Here is a 16231-nt window from a genome sequence, read left to right as displayed (position 1 = left end):
GCCCAGCACATTTGTTCTTGTTTTCCTTATTGAACACAGCCCAGTCACATCAGAGAGTACGTTACTAATCAGTCCATTGGTTAATTCACCTGTTTCAAATGAGAAAGATAACAAAAAAACGTGGTGCAGACAGGCTTGAAGAATGGTTGGAATGCCTCTGGCTTAGGCCAAAATCAGAAGAAAGCTCAAGAAACATTTGAGATGCGAGTATTGAGAGTGTAGAGCCAAAATCCAATGAGTTCCGACATTCCATTGAGGCCTGAGCGGCCCGTTATGTTTTGGAAATAATCCTCCTACCTCCAGGGGACCTCTTTCATGATGTAATCAGCTATCTCCTACCTCTTTTAGGCTTTTTATGCAAAGAAATTTCACCTAGCTTAGCAAGAGGCGCTGTGGCTTAGTTGGTCAAAGCGCCTGTCTCGTAAACAGGAGATCCTGGGTTCAAATCCCAGCAGTGCCTAGGCCACATGATATGGGGGTGCTTTTCTTAATATATATTCTTATATGAAGGTCTTTGCGTGCCGGACAGCGTGCGTCGGCGCAAAACCGGAAAACTCGAGTTTAGATCCAAAAGGAAAAGATATCAGATATTCCCTCATCCTTCAACAGAGGCCTGAATGTCCCTCAGGTTTTGGAAATAATCCCGTAACCTCTAAGGGACCTCTTTCATGATGTAATCAGCTATTTTCCTGACGGGCTGCCTCTTTTAGACTTTTTATACCAACCAATTTGCACCAGGCTTTACACCCGGCGCTGTGGCTTAGTTGGTCAAAGCGCCTGTCTTGTAAACAGGAGATCCTGGGTTCAAATCCCAGCAGTGCCTATGCCACAAGATGTGAGGGTGCTCATTTAAACTTTTCAAATAGGAAAACCTTTGGATCCCCAGCACTGCATATCTGCACCAAACTGGAACTCTAAGAAGGCCCTCAAAGCGTGGCTCTGTGGCGCAATGGATAGCGCATTGGACTTCTAGGTTGCCAACGGAGGTATTCAAAGGTTGTGGGTTCGAGTCCCACCAGAGTCGTGGTTTGCCTCTTTTGCTCAGATGTCTTTGTAAGACATTCTCATTTGCTCAGTTCACCTGTTCTAAACAAAGGGAGAGAACAAGAACGGTTTGAAAACCACTAGCGTAGGTCAAAATCTGCAACTACCTATTGTTGGCTACCTACCTGGCAAAAATTGCCTTCCGTTTATCCTAGCTGAGACAGTGTTTAGATGTACTGTAACTGGAGGTTCACAAAACATTTGACACACGAGTATTGAGAGTTTAGATCCAAAATGAAATGATCTGAGGTATTCCATTATCCCTGAACAGAAGCCTGCACACGTTTCAGGTTTTGGAAAATAATCCTCAAACCTCAAAATGACCTATTCCATGATGTGCTGCCTCTTTTAGACTTTGGCTACAAAAGTTTTGATCCTAGCTGAGCACCCGGCGCTGTGGCTTAGTTGGTTAAAGCGCCTGTCTAGTAAACAGGAGATCCTGGGTTCGAATCCCAGCAGTGCCTAACCGGTGGGTTGTAGGAGTAGACATTTGATCTTTTCAAATATAAAAGTCTCTGCAGGACAGACAGCCTGGACTTCTAGGTGGTAAACGAAGGCTTTATAAAGGTTGTTGCTGACTCCCACCAGAGGCACGAATGTTGTCTCTTTGCAAGACAGACGTTTGCTTCAACTTGGCATTTTCAAACTTTTTTTCAGAAGCCTGCCCAGCACATTTGTTCTTGTTTTCCTTATTGAACACAGCCCAGTCACATCAGAGAGTACGTTACTAATCAGTCCATTGGTTAATTCACCTGTTTCAAATGAGAAAGATAACAAAAAAACGTGGTGCAGACAGGCTTGAAGAATGGTTGGAATGCCTCTGGCTTAGGCCAAAATCAGAAGAAAGCTCAAGAAACATTTGAGATGCGAGTATTGAGAGTGTAGAGCCAAAATCCAATGAGTTCCGACATTCCATTGAGGCCTGAGCGGCCCGTTATGTTTTGGAAATAATCCTCCTACCTCCAGGGGACCTCTTTCATGATGTAATCAGCTATCTCCTACCTCTTTTAGGCTTTTTATGCAAAGAAATTTCACCTAGCTTAGCAAGAGGCGCTGTGGCTTAGTTGGTCAAAGCGCCTGTCTCGTAAACAGGAGATCCTGGGTTCAAATCCCAGCAGTGCCTAGGCCACATGATATGGGGGTGCTTTTCTTAATATATATTCTTATATGAAGGTCTTTGCGTGCCGGACAGCGTGCGTCGGCGCAAAACCGGAAAACTCGAGTTTAGATCCAAAAGGAAAAGATATCAGATATTCCCTCATCCTTCAACAGAGGCCTGAATGTCCCTCAGGTTTTGGAAATAATCCCGTAACCTCTAAGGGACCTCTTTCATGATGTAATCAGCTATTTTCCTGACGGGCTGCCTCTTTTAGACTTTTTATACCAACCAATTTGCACCAGGCTTTACACCCGGCGCTGTGGCTTAGTTGGTCAAAGCGCCTGTCTTGTAAACAGGAGATCCTGGGTTCAAATCCCAGCAGTGCCTATGCCACAAGATGTGAGGGTGCTCATTTAAACTTTTCAAATAGGAAAACCTTTGGATCCCCAGCACTGCATATCTGCACCAAACTGGAACTCTAAGAAGGCCCTCAAAGCGTGGCTCTGTGGCGCAATGGATAGCGCATTGGACTTCTAGGTTGCCAACGGAGGTATTCAAAGGTTGTGGGTTCGAGTCCCACCAGAGTCGTGGTTTGCCTCTTTTGCTCAGATGTCTTTGTAAGACATTCTCATTTGCTCAGTTCACCTGTTCTAAACAAAGGGAGAGAACAAGAACGGTTTGAAAACCACTAGCGTAGGTCAAAATCTGCAACTACCTATTGTTGGCTACCTACCTGGCAAAAATTGCCTTCCGTTTATCCTAGCTGAGACAGTGTTTAGATGTACTGTAACTGGAGGTTCACAAAACATTTGACACACGAGTATTGAGAGTTTAGATCCAAAATGAAATGATCTGAGGTATTCCATTATCCCTGAACAGAAGCCTGCACACGTTTCAGGTTTTGGAAAATAATCCTCAAACCTCAAAATGACCTATTCCATGATGTGCTGCCTCTTTTAGACTTTGGCTACAAAAGTTTTGATCCAGGCTGAGCACCCGGCGCTGTGGCTTAGTTGGTTAAAGCGCCTGTCTAGTAAACAGGAGATCCTGGGTTCGAATCCCAGCAGTGCCTAACCGGTGGGTTGTAGGAGTAGACATTTGATCTTTTCAAATATAAAAGTCTCTGCAGGACAGACAGCCTGGACTTCTAGGTGGTAAACGAAGGCTTTATAAAGGTTGTTGCTGACTCCCACCAGAGGCACGAATGTTGTCTCTTTGCAAGACAGACGTTTGCTTCAACTTGGCATTTTCAAACTTTTTTTCAGAAGCCTGCCCAGCACATTTGTTCTTGTTTTCCTTATTGAACACAGCCCAGTCACATCAGAGAGTACGTTACTAATCAGTCCATTGGTTAATTCACCTGTTTCAAATGAGAAAGATAACAAAAAAACGTGGTGCAGACAGGCTTGAAGAATGGTTGGAATGCCTCTGGCTTAGGCCAAAATCAGAAGAAAGCTCAAGAAACATTTGAGATGCGAGTATTGAGAGTGTAGAGCCAAAATCCAATGAGTTCCGACATTCCATTGAGGCCTGAGCGGCCCGTTATGTTTTGGAAATAATCCTCCTACCTCCAGGGGACCTCTTTCATGATGTAATCAGCTATCTCCTACCTCTTTTAGGCTTTTTATGCAAAGAAATTTCACCTAGCTTAGCAAGAGGCGCTGTGGCTTAGTTGGTCAAAGCGCCTGTCTCGTAAACAGGAGATCCTGGGTTCAAATCCCAGCAGTGCCTAGGCCACATGATATGGGGGTGCTTTTCTTAATATATATTCTTATATGAAGGTCTTTGCGTGCCGGACAGCGTGCGTCGGCGCAAAACCGGAAAACTCGAGTTTAGATCCAAAAGGAAAAGATATCAGATATTCCCTCATCCTTCAACAGAGGCCTGAATGTCCCTCAGGTTTTGGAAATAATCCCGTAACCTCTAAGGGACCTCTTTCATGATGTAATCAGCTATTTTCCTGACGGGCTGCCTCTTTTAGACTTTTTATACCAACCAATTTGCACCAGGCTTTACACCCGGCGCTGTGGCTTAGTTGGTCAAAGCGCCTGTCTTGTAAACAGGAGATCCTGGGTTCAAATCCCAGCAGTGCCTATGCCACAAGATGTGAGGGTGCTCATTTAAACTTTTCAAATAGGAAAACCTTTGGATCCCCAGCACTGCATATCTGCACCAAACTGGAACTCTAAGAAGGCCCTCAAAGCGTGGCTCTGTGGCGCAATGGATAGCGCATTGGACTTCTAGGTTGCCAACGGAGGTATTCAAAGGTTGTGGGTTCGAGTCCCACCAGAGTCGTGGTTTGCCTCTTTTGCTCAGATGTCTTTGTAAGACATTCTCATTTGCTCAGTTCACCTGTTCTAAACAAAGGGAGAGAACAAGAACGGTTTGAAAACCACTAGCGTAGGTCAAAATCTGCAACTACCTATTGTTGGCTACCTACCTGGCAAAAATTGCCTTCCGTTTATCCTAGCTGAGACAGTGTTTAGATGTACTGTAACTGGAGGTTCACAAAACATTTGACACACGAGTATTGAGAGTTTAGATCCAAAATGAAATGATCTGAGGTATTCCATTATCCCTGAACAGAAGCCTGCACACGTTTCAGGTTTTGGAAAATAATCCTCAAACCTCAAAATGACCTATTCCATGATGTGCTGCCTCTTTTAGACTTTGGCTACAAAAGTTTTGATCCAGGCTGAGCACCCGGCGCTGTGGCTTAGTTGGTTAAAGCGCCTGTCTAGTAAACAGGAGATCCTGGGTTCGAATCCCAGCAGTGCCTAACCGGTGGGTTGTAGGAGTAGACCTTTGATCTTTTCAAATATAAAAGTCTCTGCAGGACAGACAGCCTGGACTTCTAGGTGGTAAACGAAGGCTTTATAAAGGTTGTTGCTGACTCCCACCAGAGGCACGAATGTTGTCTCTTTGCAAGACAGACGTTTGCTTCAACTTGGCATTTTCAAACTTTTTTTCAGAAGCCTGCCCAGCACATTTGTTCTTGTTTTCCTTATTGGACACAGCCCAGTCAGATCAGAGAGTACGTTACTAATCAGTCCATTGGTTAATTCACCTGTTTCAAATGAGAAAGATAACAAAAAAACGTGGTGCAGACAGGCTTGAAGAATGGTTGGAATGCCTCTGGCTTAGGCCAAAATCAGAAGAAAGCTCAAGAAACATTTGAGATGCGAGTATTGAGAGTGTAGAGCCAAAATCCAATGAGTTCCGACATTCCATTGAGGCCTGAGCGGCCCGTTATGTTTTGGAAATAATCCTCCTACCTCCAGGGGACCTCTTTCATGATGTAATCAGCTATCTCCTACCTCTTTTAGGCTTTTTATGCAAAGAAATTTCACCTAGCTTAGCAAGAGGCGCTGTGGCTTAGTTGGTCAAAGCGCCTGTCTCGTAAACAGGAGATCCTGGGTTCAAATCCCAGCAGTGCCTAGGCCACATGATATGGGGGTGCTTTTCTTAATATATATTCTTATATGAAGGTCTTTGCGTGCCGGACAGCGTGCGTCGGCGCAAAACCGGAAAACTCGAGTTTAGATCCAAAAGGAAAAGATATCAGATATTCCCTCATCCTTCAACAGAGGCCTGAATGTCCCTCAGGTTTTGGAAATAATCCCGTAACCTCTAAGGGACCTCTTTCATGATGTAATCAGCTATTTTCCTGACGGGCTGCCTCTTTTAGACTTTTTATACCAACCAATTTGCACCAGGCTTTACACCCGGCGCTGTGGCTTAGTTGGTCAAAGCGCCTGTCTTGTAAACAGGAGATCCTGGGTTCAAATCCCAGCAGTGCCTATGCCACAAGATGTGAGGGTGCTCATTTAAACTTTTCAAATAGGAAAACCTTTGGATCCCCAGCACTGCATATCTGCACCAAACTGGAACTCTAAGAAGGCCCTCAAAGCGTGGCTCTGTGGCGCAATGGATAGCGCATTGGACTTCTAGGTTGCCAACGGAGGTATTCAAAGGTTGTGGGTTCGAGTCCCACCAGAGTCGTGGTTTGCCTCTTTTGCTCAGATGTCTTTGTAAGACATTCTCATTTGCTCAGTTCACCTGTTCTAAACAAAGGGAGAGAACAAGAACGGTTTGAAAACCACTAGCGTAGGTCAAAATCTGCAACTACCTATTGTTGGCTACCTACCTGGCAAAAATTGCCTTCCGTTTATCCTAGCTGAGACAGTGTTTAGATGTACTGTAACTGGAGGTTCACAAAACATTTGACACACGAGTATTGAGAGTTTAGATCCAAAATGAAATGATCTGAGGTATTCCATTATCCCTGAACAGAAGCCTGCACACGTTTCAGGTTTTGGAAAATAATCCTCAAACCTCAAAATGACCTATTCCATGATGTGCTGCCTCTTTTAGACTTTGGCTACAAAAGTTTTGATCCAGGCTGAGCACCCGGCGCTGTGGCTTAGTTGGTTAAAGCGCCTGTCTAGTAAACAGGAGATCCTGGGTTCGAATCCCAGCAGTGCCTAACCGGTGGGTTGTAGGAGTAGACATTTGATCTTTTCAAATATAAAAGTCTCTGCAGGACAGACAGCCTGGACTTCTAGGTGGTAAACGAAGGCTTTATAAAGGTTGTTGCTGACTCCCACCAGAGGCACGAATGTTGTCTCTTTGCAAGACAGACGTTTGCTTCAACTTGGCATTTTCAAACTTTTTTTCAGAAGCCTGCCCAGCACATTTGTTCTTGTTTTCCTTATTGAACACAGCCCAGTCACATCAGAGAGTACGTTACTAATCAGTCCATTGGTTAATTCACCTGTTTCAAATGAGAAAGATAACAAAAAAACGTGGTGCAGACAGGCTTGAAGAATGGTTGGAATGCCTCTGGCTTAGGCCAAAATCAGAAGAAAGCTCAAGAAACATTTGAGATGCGAGTATTGAGAGTGTAGAGCCAAAATCCAATGAGTTCCGACATTCCATTGAGGCCTGAGCGGCCCGTTATGTTTTGGAAATAATCCTCCTACCTCCAGGGGACCTCTTTCATGATGTAATCAGCTATCTCCTACCTCTTTTAGGCTTTTTATGCAAAGAAATTTCACCTAGCTTAGCAAGAGGCGCTGTGGCTTAGTTGGTCAAAGCGCCTGTCTCGTAAACAGGAGATCCTGGGTTCAAATCCCAGCAGTGCCTAGGCCACATGATATGGGGGTGCTTTTCTTAATATATATTCTTATATGAAGGTCTTTGCGTGCCGGACAGCGTGCGTCGGCGCAAAACCGGAAAACTCGAGTTTAGATCCAAAAGGAAAAGATATCAGATATTCCCTCATCCTTCAACAGAGGCCTGAATGTCCCTCAGGTTTTGGAAATAATCCCGTAACCTCTAAGGGACCTCTTTCATGATGTAATCAGCTATTTTCCTGACGGGCTGCCTCTTTTAGACTTTTTATACCAACCAATTTGCACCAGGCTTTACACCCGGCGCTGTGGCTTAGTTGGTCAAAGCGCCTGTCTTGTAAACAGGAGATCCTGGGTTCAAATCCCAGCAGTGCCTATGCCACAAGATGTGAGGGTGCTCATTTAAACTTTTCAAATAGGAAAACCTTTGGATCCCCAGCACTGCATATCTGCACCAAACTGGAACTCTAAGAAGGCCCTCAAAGCGTGGCTCTGTGGCGCAATGGATAGCGCATTGGACTTCTAGGTTGCCAACGGAGGTATTCAAAGGTTGTGGGTTCGAGTCCCACCAGAGTCGTGGTTTGCCTCTTTTGCTCAGATGTCTTTGTAAGACATTCTCATTTGCTCAGTTCACCTGTTCTAAACAAAGGGAGAGAACAAGAACGGTTTGAAAACCACTAGCGTAGGTCAAAATCTGCAACTACCTATTGTTGGCTACCTACCTGGCAAAAATTGCCTTCCGTTTATCCTAGCTGAGACAGTGTTTAGATGTACTGTAACTGGAGGTTCACAAAACATTTGACACACGAGTATTGAGAGTTTAGATCCAAAATGAAATGATCTGAGGTATTCCATTATCCCTGAACAGAAGCCTGCACACGTTTCAGGTTTTGGAAAATAATCCTCAAACCTCAAAATGACCTATTCCATGATGTGCTGCCTCTTTTAGACTTTGGCTACAAAAGTTTTGATCCAGGCTGAGCACCCGGCGCTGTGGCTTAGTTGGTTAAAGCGCCTGTCTAGTAAACAGGAGATCCTGGGTTCGAATCCCAGCAGTGCCTAACCGGTGGGTTGTAGGAGTAGACATTTGATCTTTTCAAATATAAAAGTCTCTGCAGGACAGACAGCCTGGACTTCTAGGTGGTAAACGAAGGCTTTATAAAGGTTGTTGCTGACTCCCACCAGAGGCACGAATGTTGTCTCTTTGCAAGACAGACGTTTGCTTCAACTTGGCATTTTCAAACTTTTTTTCAGAAGCCTGCCCAGCACATTTGTTCTTGTTTTCCTTATTGGACACAGCCCAGTCACATCAGAGAGTACGTTACTAATCAGTCCATTGGTTAATTCACCTGTTTCAAATGAGAAAGATAACAAAAAAACGTGGTGCAGACAGGCTTGAAGAATGGTTGGAATGCCTCTGGCTTAGGCCAAAATCAGAAGAAAGCTCAAGAAACATTTGAGATGCGAGTATTGAGAGTGTAGAGCCAAAATCCAATGAGTTCCGACATTCCATTGAGGCCTGAGCGGCCCGTTATGTTTTGGAAATAATCCTCCTACCTCCAGGGGACCTCTTTCATGATGTAATCAGCTATCTCCTACCTCTTTTAGGCTTTTTATGCAAAGAAATTTCACCTAGCTTAGCAAGAGGCGCTGTGGCTTAGTTGGTCAAAGCGCCTGTCTCGTAAACAGGAGATCCTGGGTTCAAATCCCAGCAGTGCCTAGGCCACATGATATGGGGGTGCTTTTCTTAATATATATTCTTATATGAAGGTCTTTGCGTGCCGGACAGCGTGCGTCGGCGCAAAACCGGAAAACTCGAGTTTAGATCCAAAAGGAAAAGATATCAGATATTCCCTCATCCTTCAACAGAGGCCTGAATGTCCCTCAGGTTTTGGAAATAATCCCGTAACCTCTAAGGGACCTCTTTCATGATGTAATCAGCTATTTTCCTGACGGGCTGCCTCTTTTAGACTTTTTATACCAACCAATTTGCACCAGGCTTTACACCCGGCGCTGTGGCTTAGTTGGTCAAAGCGCCTGTCTTGTAAACAGGAGATCCTGGGTTCAAATCCCAGCAGTGCCTATGCCACAAGATGTGAGGGTGCTCATTTAAACTTTTCAAATAGGAAAACCTTTGGATCCCCAGCACTGCATATCTGCACCAAACTGGAACTCTAAGAAGGCCCTCAAAGCGTGGCTCTGTGGCGCAATGGATAGCGCATTGGACTTCTAGGTTGCCAACGGAGGTATTCAAAGGTTGTGGGTTCGAGTCCCACCAGAGTCGTGGTTTGCCTCTTTTGCTCAGATGTCTTTGTAAGACATTCTCATTTGCTCAGTTCACCTGTTCTAAACAAAGGGAGAGAACAAGAACGGTTTGAAAACCACTAGCGTAGGTCAAAATCTGCAACTACCTATTGTTGGCTACCTACCTGGCAAAAATTGCCTTCCGTTTATCCTAGCTGAGACAGTGTTTAGATGTACTGTAACTGGAGGTTCACAAAACATTTGACACACGAGTATTGAGAGTTTAGATCCAAAATGAAATGATCTGAGGTATTCCATTATCCCTGAACAGAAGCCTGCACACGTTTCAGGTTTTGGAAAATAATCCTCAAACCTCAAAATGACCTATTCCATGATGTGCTGCCTCTTTTAGACTTTGGCTACAAAAGTTTTGATCCAGGCTGAGCACCCGGCGCTGTGGCTTAGTTGGTTAAAGCGCCTGTCTAGTAAACAGGAGATCCTGGGTTCGAATCCCAGCAGTGCCTAACCGGTGGGTTGTAGGAGTAGACATTTGATCTTTTCAAATATAAAAGTCTCTGCAGGACAGACAGCCTGGACTTCTAGGTGGTAAACGAAGGCTTTATAAAGGTTGTTGCTGACTCCCACCAGAGGCACGAATGTTGTCTCTTTGCAAGACAGACGTTTGCTTCAACTTGGCATTTTCAAACTTTTTTTCAGAAGCCTGCCCAGCACATTTGTTCTTGTTTTCCTTATTGAACACAGCCCAGTCACATCAGAGAGTACGTTACTAATCAGTCCATTGGTTAATTCACCTGTTTCAAATGAGAAAGATAACAAAAAAACGTGGTGCAGACAGGCTTGAAGAATGGTTGGAATGCCTCTGGCTTAGGCCAAAATCAGAAGAAAGCTCAAGAAACATTTGAGATGCGAGTATTGAGAGTGTAGAGCCAAAATCCAATGAGTTCCGACATTCCATTGAGGCCTGAGCGGCCCGTTATGTTTTGGAAATAATCCTCCTACCTCCAGGGGACCTCTTTCATGATGTAATCAGCTATCTCCTACCTCTTTTAGGCTTTTTATGCAAAGAAATTTCACCTAGCTTAGCAAGAGGCGCTGTGGCTTAGTTGGTCAAAGCGCCTGTCTCGTAAACAGGAGATCCTGGGTTCAAATCCCAGCAGTGCCTAGGCCACATGATATGGGGGTGCTTTTCTTAATATATATTCTTATATGAAGGTCTTTGCGTGCCGGACAGCGTGCGTCGGCGCAAAACCGGAAAACTCGAGTTTAGATCCAAAAGGAAAAGATATCAGATATTCCCTCATCCTTCAACAGAGGCCTGAATGTCCCTCAGGTTTTGGAAATAATCCCGTAACCTCTAAGGGACCTCTTTCATGATGTAATCAGCTATTTTCCTGACGGGCTGCCTCTTTTAGACTTTTTATACCAACCAATTTGCACCAGGCTTTACACCCGGCGCTGTGGCTTAGTTGGTCAAAGCGCCTGTCTTGTAAACAGGAGATCCTGGGTTCAAATCCCAGCAGTGCCTATGCCACAAGATGTGAGGGTGCTCATTTAAACTTTTCAAATAGGAAAACCTTTGGATCCCCAGCACTGCATATCTGCACCAAACTGGAACTCTAAGAAGGCCCTCAAAGCGTGGCTCTGTGGCGCAATGGATAGCGCATTGGACTTCTAGGTTGCCAACGGAGGTATTCAAAGGTTGTGGGTTCGAGTCCCACCAGAGTCGTGGTTTGCCTCTTTTGCTCAGATGTCTTTGTAAGACATTCTCATTTGCTCAGTTCACCTGTTCTAAACAAAGGGAGAGAACAAGAACGGTTTGAAAACCACTAGCGTAGGTCAAAATCTGCAACTACCTATTGTTGGCTACCTACCTGGCAAAAATTGCCTTCCGTTTATCCTAGCTGAGACAGTGTTTAGATGTACTGTAACTGGAGGTTCACAAAACATTTGACACACGAGTATTGAGAGTTTAGATCCAAAATGAAATGATCTGAGGTATTCCATTATCCCTGAACAGAAGCCTGCACACGTTTCAGGTTTTGGAAAATAATCCTCAAACCTCAAAATGACCTATTCCATGATGTGCTGCCTCTTTTAGACTTTGGCTACAAAAGTTTTGATCCAGGCTGAGCACCCGGCGCTGTGGCTTAGTTGGTTAAAGCGCCTGTCTAGTAAACAGGAGATCCTGGGTTCGAATCCCAGCAGTGCCTAACCGGTGGGTTGTAGGAGTAGACATTTGATCTTTTCAAATATAAAAGTCTCTGCAGGACAGACAGCCTGGACTTCTAGGTGGTAAACGAAGGCTTTATAAAGGTTGTTGCTGACTCCCACCAGAGGCACGAATGTTGTCTCTTTGCAAGACAGACGTTTGCTTCAACTTGGCATTTTCAAACTTTTTTTCAGAAGCCTGCCCAGCACATTTGTTCTTGTTTTCCTTATTGGACACAGCCCAGTCACATCAGAGAGTACGTTACTAATCAGTCCATTGGTTAATTCACCTGTTTCAAATGAGAAAGATAACAAAAAAACGTGGTGCAGACAGGCTTGAAGAATGGTTGGAATGCCTCTGGCTTAGGCCAAAATCAGAAGAAAGCTCAAGAAACATTTGAGATGCGAGTATTGAGAGTGTAGAGCCAAAATCCAATGAGTTCCGACATTCCATTGAGGCCTGAGCGGCCCGTTATGTTTTGGAAATAATCCTCCTACCTCCAGGGGACCTCTTTCATGATGTAATCAGCTATCTCCTACCTCTTTTAGGCTTTTTATGCAAAGAAATTTCACCTAGCTTAGCAAGAGGCGCTGTGGCTTAGTTGGTCAAAGCGCCTGTCTCGTAAACAGGAGATCCTGGGTTCAAATCCCAGCAGTGCCTAGGCCACATGATATGGGGGTGCTTTTCTTAATATATATTCTTATATGAAGGTCTTTGCGTGCCGGACAGCGTGCGTCGGCGCAAAACCGGAAAACTCGAGTTTAGATCCAAAAGGAAAAGATATCAGATATTCCCTCATCCTTCAACAGAGGCCTGAATGTCCCTCAGGTTTTGGAAATAATCCCGTAACCTCTAAGGGACCTCTTTCATGATGTAATCAGCTATTTTCCTGACGGGCTGCCTCTTTTAGACTTTTTATACCAACCAATTTGCACCAGGCTTTACACCCGGCGCTGTGGCTTAGTTGGTCAAAGCGCCTGTCTTGTAAACAGGAGATCCTGGGTTCAAATCCCAGCAGTGCCTATGCCACAAGATGTGAGGGTGCTCATTTAAACTTTTCAAATAGGAAAACCTTTGGATCCCCAGCACTGCATATCTGCACCAAACTGGAACTCTAAGAAGGCCCTCAAAGCGTGGCTCTGTGGCGCAATGGATAGCGCATTGGACTTCTAGGTTGCCAACGGAGGTATTCAAAGGTTGTGGGTTCGAGTCCCACCAGAGTCGTGGTTTGCCTCTTTTGCTCAGATGTCTTTGTAAGACATTCTCATTTGCTCAGTTCACCTGTTCTAAACAAAGGGAGAGAACAAGAACGGTTTGAAAACCACTAGCGTAGGTCAAAATCTGCAACTACCTATTGTTGGCTACCTACCTGGCAAAAATTGCCTTCCGTTTATCCTAGCTGAGACAGTGTTTAGATGTACTGTAACTGGAGGTTCACAAAACATTTGACACACGAGTATTGAGGGTTTAGATCCAAAATGAAATGATCTGAGGTATTCCATTATCCCTGAACAGAAGCCTGCACACGTTTCAGGTTTTGGAAAATAATCCTCAAACCTCAAAATGACCTATTCCATGATGTGCTGCCTCTTTTAGACTTTGGCTACAAAAGTTTTGATCCAAGCTGAGCACCCGGCGCTGTGGCTTAGTTGGTTAAAGCGCCTGTCTAGTAAACAGGAGATCCTGGGTTCGAATCCCAGCAGTGCCTAACCGGTGGGTTGTAGGAGTAGACATTTGATCTTTTCAAATATAAAAGTCTCTGCAGGACAGACAGCCTGGACTTCTAGGTGGTAAACGAAGGCTTTATAAAGGTTGTTGCTGACTCCCACCAGAGGCACGAATGTTGTCTCTTTGCAAGACAGACGTTTGCTTCAACTTGGCATTTTCAAACTTTTTTTCAGAAGCCTGCCCAGCACATTTGTTCTTGTTTTCCTTATTGGACACAGCCCAGTCACATCAGAGAGTACGTTACTAATCAGTCCATTGGTTAATTCACCTGTTTCAAATGAGAAAGATAACAAAAAAACGTGGTGCAGACAGGCTTGAAGAATGGTTGGAATGCCTCTGGCTTAGGCCAAAATCAGAAGAAAGCTCAAGAAACATTTGAGATGCGAGTATTGAGAGTGTAGAGCCAAAATCCAATGAGTTCCGACATTCCATTGAGGCCTGAGCGGCCCGTTATGTTTTGGAAATAATCCTCCTACCTCCAGGGGACCTCTTTCATGATGTAATCAGCTATCTCCTACCTCTTTTAGGCTTTTTATGCAAAGAAATTTCACCTAGCTTAGCAAGAGGCGCTGTGGCTTAGTTGGTCAAAGCGCCTGTCTCGTAAACAGGAGATCCTGGGTTCAAATCCCAGCAGTGCCTAGGCCACATGATATGGGGGTGCTTTTCTTAATATATATTCTTATATGAAGGTCTTTGCGTGCCGGACAGCGTGCGTCGGCGCAAAACCGGAAAACTCGAGTTTAGATCCAAAAGGAAAAGATATCAGATATTCCCTCATCCTTCAACAGAGGCCTGAATGTCCCTCAGGTTTTGGAAATAATCCCGTAACCTCTAAGGGACCTCTTTCATGATGTAATCAGCTATTTTCCTGACGGGCTGCCTCTTTTAGACTTTTTATACCAACCAATTTGCACCAGGCTTTACACCCGGCGCTGTGGCTTAGTTGGTCAAAGCGCCTGTCTTGTAAACAGGAGATCCTGGGTTCAAATCCCAGCAGTGCCTATGCCACAAGATGTGAGGGTGCTCATTTAAACTTTTCAAATAGGAAAACCTTTGGATCCCCAGCACTGCATATCTGCACCAAACTGGAACTCTAAGAAGGCCCTCAAAGCGTGGCTCTGTGGCGCAATGGATAGCGCATTGGACTTCTAGGTTGCCAACGGAGGTATTCAAAGGTTGTGGGTTCGAGTCCCACCAGAGTCGTGGTTTGCCTCTTTTGCTCAGATGTCTTTGTAAGACATTCTCATTTGCTCAGTTCACCTGTTCTAAACAAAGGGAGAGAACAAGAACGGTTTGAAAACCACTAGCGTAGGTCAAAATCTGCAACTACCTATTGTTGGCTACCTACCTGGCAAAAATTGCCTTCCGTTTATCCTAGCTGAGACAGTGTTTAGATGTACTGTAACTGGAGGTTCACAAAACATTTGACACACGAGTATTGAGAGTTTAGATCCAAAATGAAATGATCTGAGGTATTCCATTATCCCTGAACAGAAGCCTGCACACGTTTCAGGTTTTGGAAAATAATCCTCAAACCTCAAAATGACCTATTCCATGATGTGCTGCCTCTTTTAGACTTTGGCTACAAAAGTTTTGATCCTAGCTGAGCACCCGGCGCTGTGGCTTAGTTGGTTAAAGCGCCTGTCTAGTAAACAGGAGATCCTGGGTTCGAATCCCAGCAGTGCCTAACCGGTGGGTTGTAGGAGTAGACATTTGATCTTTTCAAATATAAAAGTCTCTGCAGGACAGACAGCCTGGACTTCTAGGTGGTAAACGAAGGCTTTATAAAGGTTGTTGCTGACTCCCACCAGAGGCACGAATGTTGTCTCTTTGCAAGACAGACGTTTGCTTCAACTTGGCATTTTCAAACTTTTTTTCAGAAGCCTGCCCAGCACATTTGTTCTTGTTTTCCTTATTGAACACAGCCCAGTCACATCAGAGAGTACGTTACTAATCAGTCCATTGGTTAATTCACCTGTTTCAAATGAGAAAGATAACAAAAAAACGTGGTGCAGACAGGCTTGAAGAATGGTTGGAATGCCTCTGGCTTAGGCCAAAATCAGAAGAAAGCTCAAGAAACATTTGAGATGCGAGTATTGAGAGTGTAGAGCCAAAATCCAATGAGTTCCGACATTCCATTGAGGCCTGAGCGGCCCGTTATGTTTTGGAAATAATCCTCCTACCTCCAGGGGACCTCTTTCATGATGTAATCAGCTATCTCCTACCTCTTTTAGGCTTTTTATGCAAAGAAATTTCACCTAGCTTAGCAAGAGGCGCTGTGGCTTAGTTGGTCAAAGCGCCTGTCTCGTAAACAGGAGATCCTGGGTTCAAATCCCAGCAGTGCCTAGGCCACATGATATGGGGGTGCTTTTCTTAATATATATTCTTATATGAAGGTCTTTGCGTGCCGGACAGCGTGCGTCGGCGCAAAACCGGAAAACTCGAGTTTAGATCCAAAAGGAAAAGATATCAGATATTCCCTCATCCTTCAACAGAGGCCTGAATGTCCCTCAGGTTTTGGAAATAATCCCGTAACCTCTAAGGGACCTCTTTCATGATGTAATCAGCTATTTTCCTGACGGGCTGCCTCTTTTAGACTTTTTATACCAACCAATTTGCACCAGGCTTTACACCCGGCGCTGTGGCTTAGTTGGTCAAAGCGCCTGTCTTGTAAACAGGAGATCCTGGGTTCAAATCCCAGCAGTGCCTATGCCACAAGATGTGAGGGTGCTCATTTAAACTTTTCAAATAGGA

The 16231-nt window shown here is 44.7% G+C and overlaps 38 non-coding genes across 38 annotated transcripts; all 38 read left to right on the top strand.

Moving 5' to 3' along the window:
* The first annotated feature begins 386 nt into the window (after nt 1–386).
* trnat-cgu (transfer RNA threonine (anticodon CGU)) lies at nt 387–460 on the top strand. The gene has a single exon. It is a non-coding gene; the product is annotated as a tRNA-Thr (tRNA).
* Nucleotides 461–749: 289 nt separating this feature from the next.
* Nucleotides 750–823, top strand: trnat-ugu (transfer RNA threonine (anticodon UGU)). Its single transcript has one exon. It is a non-coding gene; the product is annotated as a tRNA-Thr (tRNA).
* A 112-nt stretch (nt 824–935) lies between these two features.
* On the top strand, nt 936–1024 carry trnar-ucu (transfer RNA arginine (anticodon UCU)). The gene is given in 2 exon segments: nt 936–972; nt 989–1024. It is a non-coding gene; the product is annotated as a tRNA-Arg (tRNA).
* A 410-nt stretch (nt 1025–1434) lies between these two features.
* trnat-agu (transfer RNA threonine (anticodon AGU)) lies at nt 1435–1508 on the top strand. Its single transcript has one exon. It is a non-coding gene; the product is annotated as a tRNA-Thr (tRNA).
* Nucleotides 1509–2093: 585 nt separating this feature from the next.
* On the top strand, nt 2094–2167 carry trnat-cgu (transfer RNA threonine (anticodon CGU)). The gene has a single exon. It is a non-coding gene; the product is annotated as a tRNA-Thr (tRNA).
* Nucleotides 2168–2456: 289 nt separating this feature from the next.
* Nucleotides 2457–2530, top strand: trnat-ugu (transfer RNA threonine (anticodon UGU)). Its single transcript has one exon. It is a non-coding gene; the product is annotated as a tRNA-Thr (tRNA).
* Nucleotides 2531–2642: 112 nt separating this feature from the next.
* trnar-ucu (transfer RNA arginine (anticodon UCU)) lies at nt 2643–2731 on the top strand. The gene is given in 2 exon segments: nt 2643–2679; nt 2696–2731. It is a non-coding gene; the product is annotated as a tRNA-Arg (tRNA).
* A 410-nt stretch (nt 2732–3141) lies between these two features.
* Nucleotides 3142–3215, top strand: trnat-agu (transfer RNA threonine (anticodon AGU)). Its single transcript has one exon. It is a non-coding gene; the product is annotated as a tRNA-Thr (tRNA).
* A 585-nt stretch (nt 3216–3800) lies between these two features.
* trnat-cgu (transfer RNA threonine (anticodon CGU)) lies at nt 3801–3874 on the top strand. The gene has a single exon. It is a non-coding gene; the product is annotated as a tRNA-Thr (tRNA).
* Nucleotides 3875–4163: 289 nt separating this feature from the next.
* trnat-ugu (transfer RNA threonine (anticodon UGU)) lies at nt 4164–4237 on the top strand. Its single transcript has one exon. It is a non-coding gene; the product is annotated as a tRNA-Thr (tRNA).
* A 112-nt stretch (nt 4238–4349) lies between these two features.
* Nucleotides 4350–4438, top strand: trnar-ucu (transfer RNA arginine (anticodon UCU)). The gene is given in 2 exon segments: nt 4350–4386; nt 4403–4438. It is a non-coding gene; the product is annotated as a tRNA-Arg (tRNA).
* Nucleotides 4439–4848: 410 nt separating this feature from the next.
* On the top strand, nt 4849–4922 carry trnat-agu (transfer RNA threonine (anticodon AGU)). The gene has a single exon. It is a non-coding gene; the product is annotated as a tRNA-Thr (tRNA).
* A 585-nt stretch (nt 4923–5507) lies between these two features.
* trnat-cgu (transfer RNA threonine (anticodon CGU)) lies at nt 5508–5581 on the top strand. The gene has a single exon. It is a non-coding gene; the product is annotated as a tRNA-Thr (tRNA).
* A 289-nt stretch (nt 5582–5870) lies between these two features.
* On the top strand, nt 5871–5944 carry trnat-ugu (transfer RNA threonine (anticodon UGU)). The gene has a single exon. It is a non-coding gene; the product is annotated as a tRNA-Thr (tRNA).
* A 112-nt stretch (nt 5945–6056) lies between these two features.
* trnar-ucu (transfer RNA arginine (anticodon UCU)) lies at nt 6057–6145 on the top strand. The gene is given in 2 exon segments: nt 6057–6093; nt 6110–6145. It is a non-coding gene; the product is annotated as a tRNA-Arg (tRNA).
* A 410-nt stretch (nt 6146–6555) lies between these two features.
* Nucleotides 6556–6629, top strand: trnat-agu (transfer RNA threonine (anticodon AGU)). Its single transcript has one exon. It is a non-coding gene; the product is annotated as a tRNA-Thr (tRNA).
* Nucleotides 6630–7214: 585 nt separating this feature from the next.
* Nucleotides 7215–7288, top strand: trnat-cgu (transfer RNA threonine (anticodon CGU)). Its single transcript has one exon. It is a non-coding gene; the product is annotated as a tRNA-Thr (tRNA).
* Nucleotides 7289–7577: 289 nt separating this feature from the next.
* Nucleotides 7578–7651, top strand: trnat-ugu (transfer RNA threonine (anticodon UGU)). Its single transcript has one exon. It is a non-coding gene; the product is annotated as a tRNA-Thr (tRNA).
* A 112-nt stretch (nt 7652–7763) lies between these two features.
* Nucleotides 7764–7852, top strand: trnar-ucu (transfer RNA arginine (anticodon UCU)). Its single transcript is given in 2 exon segments — nt 7764–7800; nt 7817–7852. It is a non-coding gene; the product is annotated as a tRNA-Arg (tRNA).
* A 410-nt stretch (nt 7853–8262) lies between these two features.
* On the top strand, nt 8263–8336 carry trnat-agu (transfer RNA threonine (anticodon AGU)). The gene has a single exon. It is a non-coding gene; the product is annotated as a tRNA-Thr (tRNA).
* Nucleotides 8337–8921: 585 nt separating this feature from the next.
* On the top strand, nt 8922–8995 carry trnat-cgu (transfer RNA threonine (anticodon CGU)). The gene has a single exon. It is a non-coding gene; the product is annotated as a tRNA-Thr (tRNA).
* A 289-nt stretch (nt 8996–9284) lies between these two features.
* On the top strand, nt 9285–9358 carry trnat-ugu (transfer RNA threonine (anticodon UGU)). Its single transcript has one exon. It is a non-coding gene; the product is annotated as a tRNA-Thr (tRNA).
* A 112-nt stretch (nt 9359–9470) lies between these two features.
* Nucleotides 9471–9559, top strand: trnar-ucu (transfer RNA arginine (anticodon UCU)). The gene is given in 2 exon segments: nt 9471–9507; nt 9524–9559. It is a non-coding gene; the product is annotated as a tRNA-Arg (tRNA).
* Nucleotides 9560–9969: 410 nt separating this feature from the next.
* trnat-agu (transfer RNA threonine (anticodon AGU)) lies at nt 9970–10043 on the top strand. Its single transcript has one exon. It is a non-coding gene; the product is annotated as a tRNA-Thr (tRNA).
* Nucleotides 10044–10628: 585 nt separating this feature from the next.
* On the top strand, nt 10629–10702 carry trnat-cgu (transfer RNA threonine (anticodon CGU)). Its single transcript has one exon. It is a non-coding gene; the product is annotated as a tRNA-Thr (tRNA).
* A 289-nt stretch (nt 10703–10991) lies between these two features.
* Nucleotides 10992–11065, top strand: trnat-ugu (transfer RNA threonine (anticodon UGU)). Its single transcript has one exon. It is a non-coding gene; the product is annotated as a tRNA-Thr (tRNA).
* Nucleotides 11066–11177: 112 nt separating this feature from the next.
* trnar-ucu (transfer RNA arginine (anticodon UCU)) lies at nt 11178–11266 on the top strand. Its single transcript is given in 2 exon segments — nt 11178–11214; nt 11231–11266. It is a non-coding gene; the product is annotated as a tRNA-Arg (tRNA).
* A 410-nt stretch (nt 11267–11676) lies between these two features.
* Nucleotides 11677–11750, top strand: trnat-agu (transfer RNA threonine (anticodon AGU)). Its single transcript has one exon. It is a non-coding gene; the product is annotated as a tRNA-Thr (tRNA).
* A 585-nt stretch (nt 11751–12335) lies between these two features.
* trnat-cgu (transfer RNA threonine (anticodon CGU)) lies at nt 12336–12409 on the top strand. Its single transcript has one exon. It is a non-coding gene; the product is annotated as a tRNA-Thr (tRNA).
* Nucleotides 12410–12698: 289 nt separating this feature from the next.
* On the top strand, nt 12699–12772 carry trnat-ugu (transfer RNA threonine (anticodon UGU)). Its single transcript has one exon. It is a non-coding gene; the product is annotated as a tRNA-Thr (tRNA).
* Nucleotides 12773–12884: 112 nt separating this feature from the next.
* Nucleotides 12885–12973, top strand: trnar-ucu (transfer RNA arginine (anticodon UCU)). The gene is given in 2 exon segments: nt 12885–12921; nt 12938–12973. It is a non-coding gene; the product is annotated as a tRNA-Arg (tRNA).
* A 410-nt stretch (nt 12974–13383) lies between these two features.
* trnat-agu (transfer RNA threonine (anticodon AGU)) lies at nt 13384–13457 on the top strand. Its single transcript has one exon. It is a non-coding gene; the product is annotated as a tRNA-Thr (tRNA).
* Nucleotides 13458–14042: 585 nt separating this feature from the next.
* On the top strand, nt 14043–14116 carry trnat-cgu (transfer RNA threonine (anticodon CGU)). Its single transcript has one exon. It is a non-coding gene; the product is annotated as a tRNA-Thr (tRNA).
* A 289-nt stretch (nt 14117–14405) lies between these two features.
* On the top strand, nt 14406–14479 carry trnat-ugu (transfer RNA threonine (anticodon UGU)). Its single transcript has one exon. It is a non-coding gene; the product is annotated as a tRNA-Thr (tRNA).
* A 112-nt stretch (nt 14480–14591) lies between these two features.
* Nucleotides 14592–14680, top strand: trnar-ucu (transfer RNA arginine (anticodon UCU)). Its single transcript is given in 2 exon segments — nt 14592–14628; nt 14645–14680. It is a non-coding gene; the product is annotated as a tRNA-Arg (tRNA).
* A 410-nt stretch (nt 14681–15090) lies between these two features.
* Nucleotides 15091–15164, top strand: trnat-agu (transfer RNA threonine (anticodon AGU)). The gene has a single exon. It is a non-coding gene; the product is annotated as a tRNA-Thr (tRNA).
* Nucleotides 15165–15749: 585 nt separating this feature from the next.
* On the top strand, nt 15750–15823 carry trnat-cgu (transfer RNA threonine (anticodon CGU)). The gene has a single exon. It is a non-coding gene; the product is annotated as a tRNA-Thr (tRNA).
* A 289-nt stretch (nt 15824–16112) lies between these two features.
* Nucleotides 16113–16186, top strand: trnat-ugu (transfer RNA threonine (anticodon UGU)). The gene has a single exon. It is a non-coding gene; the product is annotated as a tRNA-Thr (tRNA).
* Nucleotides 16187–16231: the final 45 nt, after the last annotated feature.

This window comes from Chanodichthys erythropterus, chromosome 17 (assembly GCF_024489055.1).
Source record: "Chanodichthys erythropterus isolate Z2021 chromosome 17, ASM2448905v1, whole genome shotgun sequence".
NCBI lineage: Eukaryota > Metazoa > Chordata > Actinopteri > Cypriniformes > Xenocyprididae > Chanodichthys > Chanodichthys erythropterus.
The sequence above is the reverse complement of the archived record's forward strand: the minus strand, read 5'-3'. Positions and strand labels throughout refer to the sequence as shown.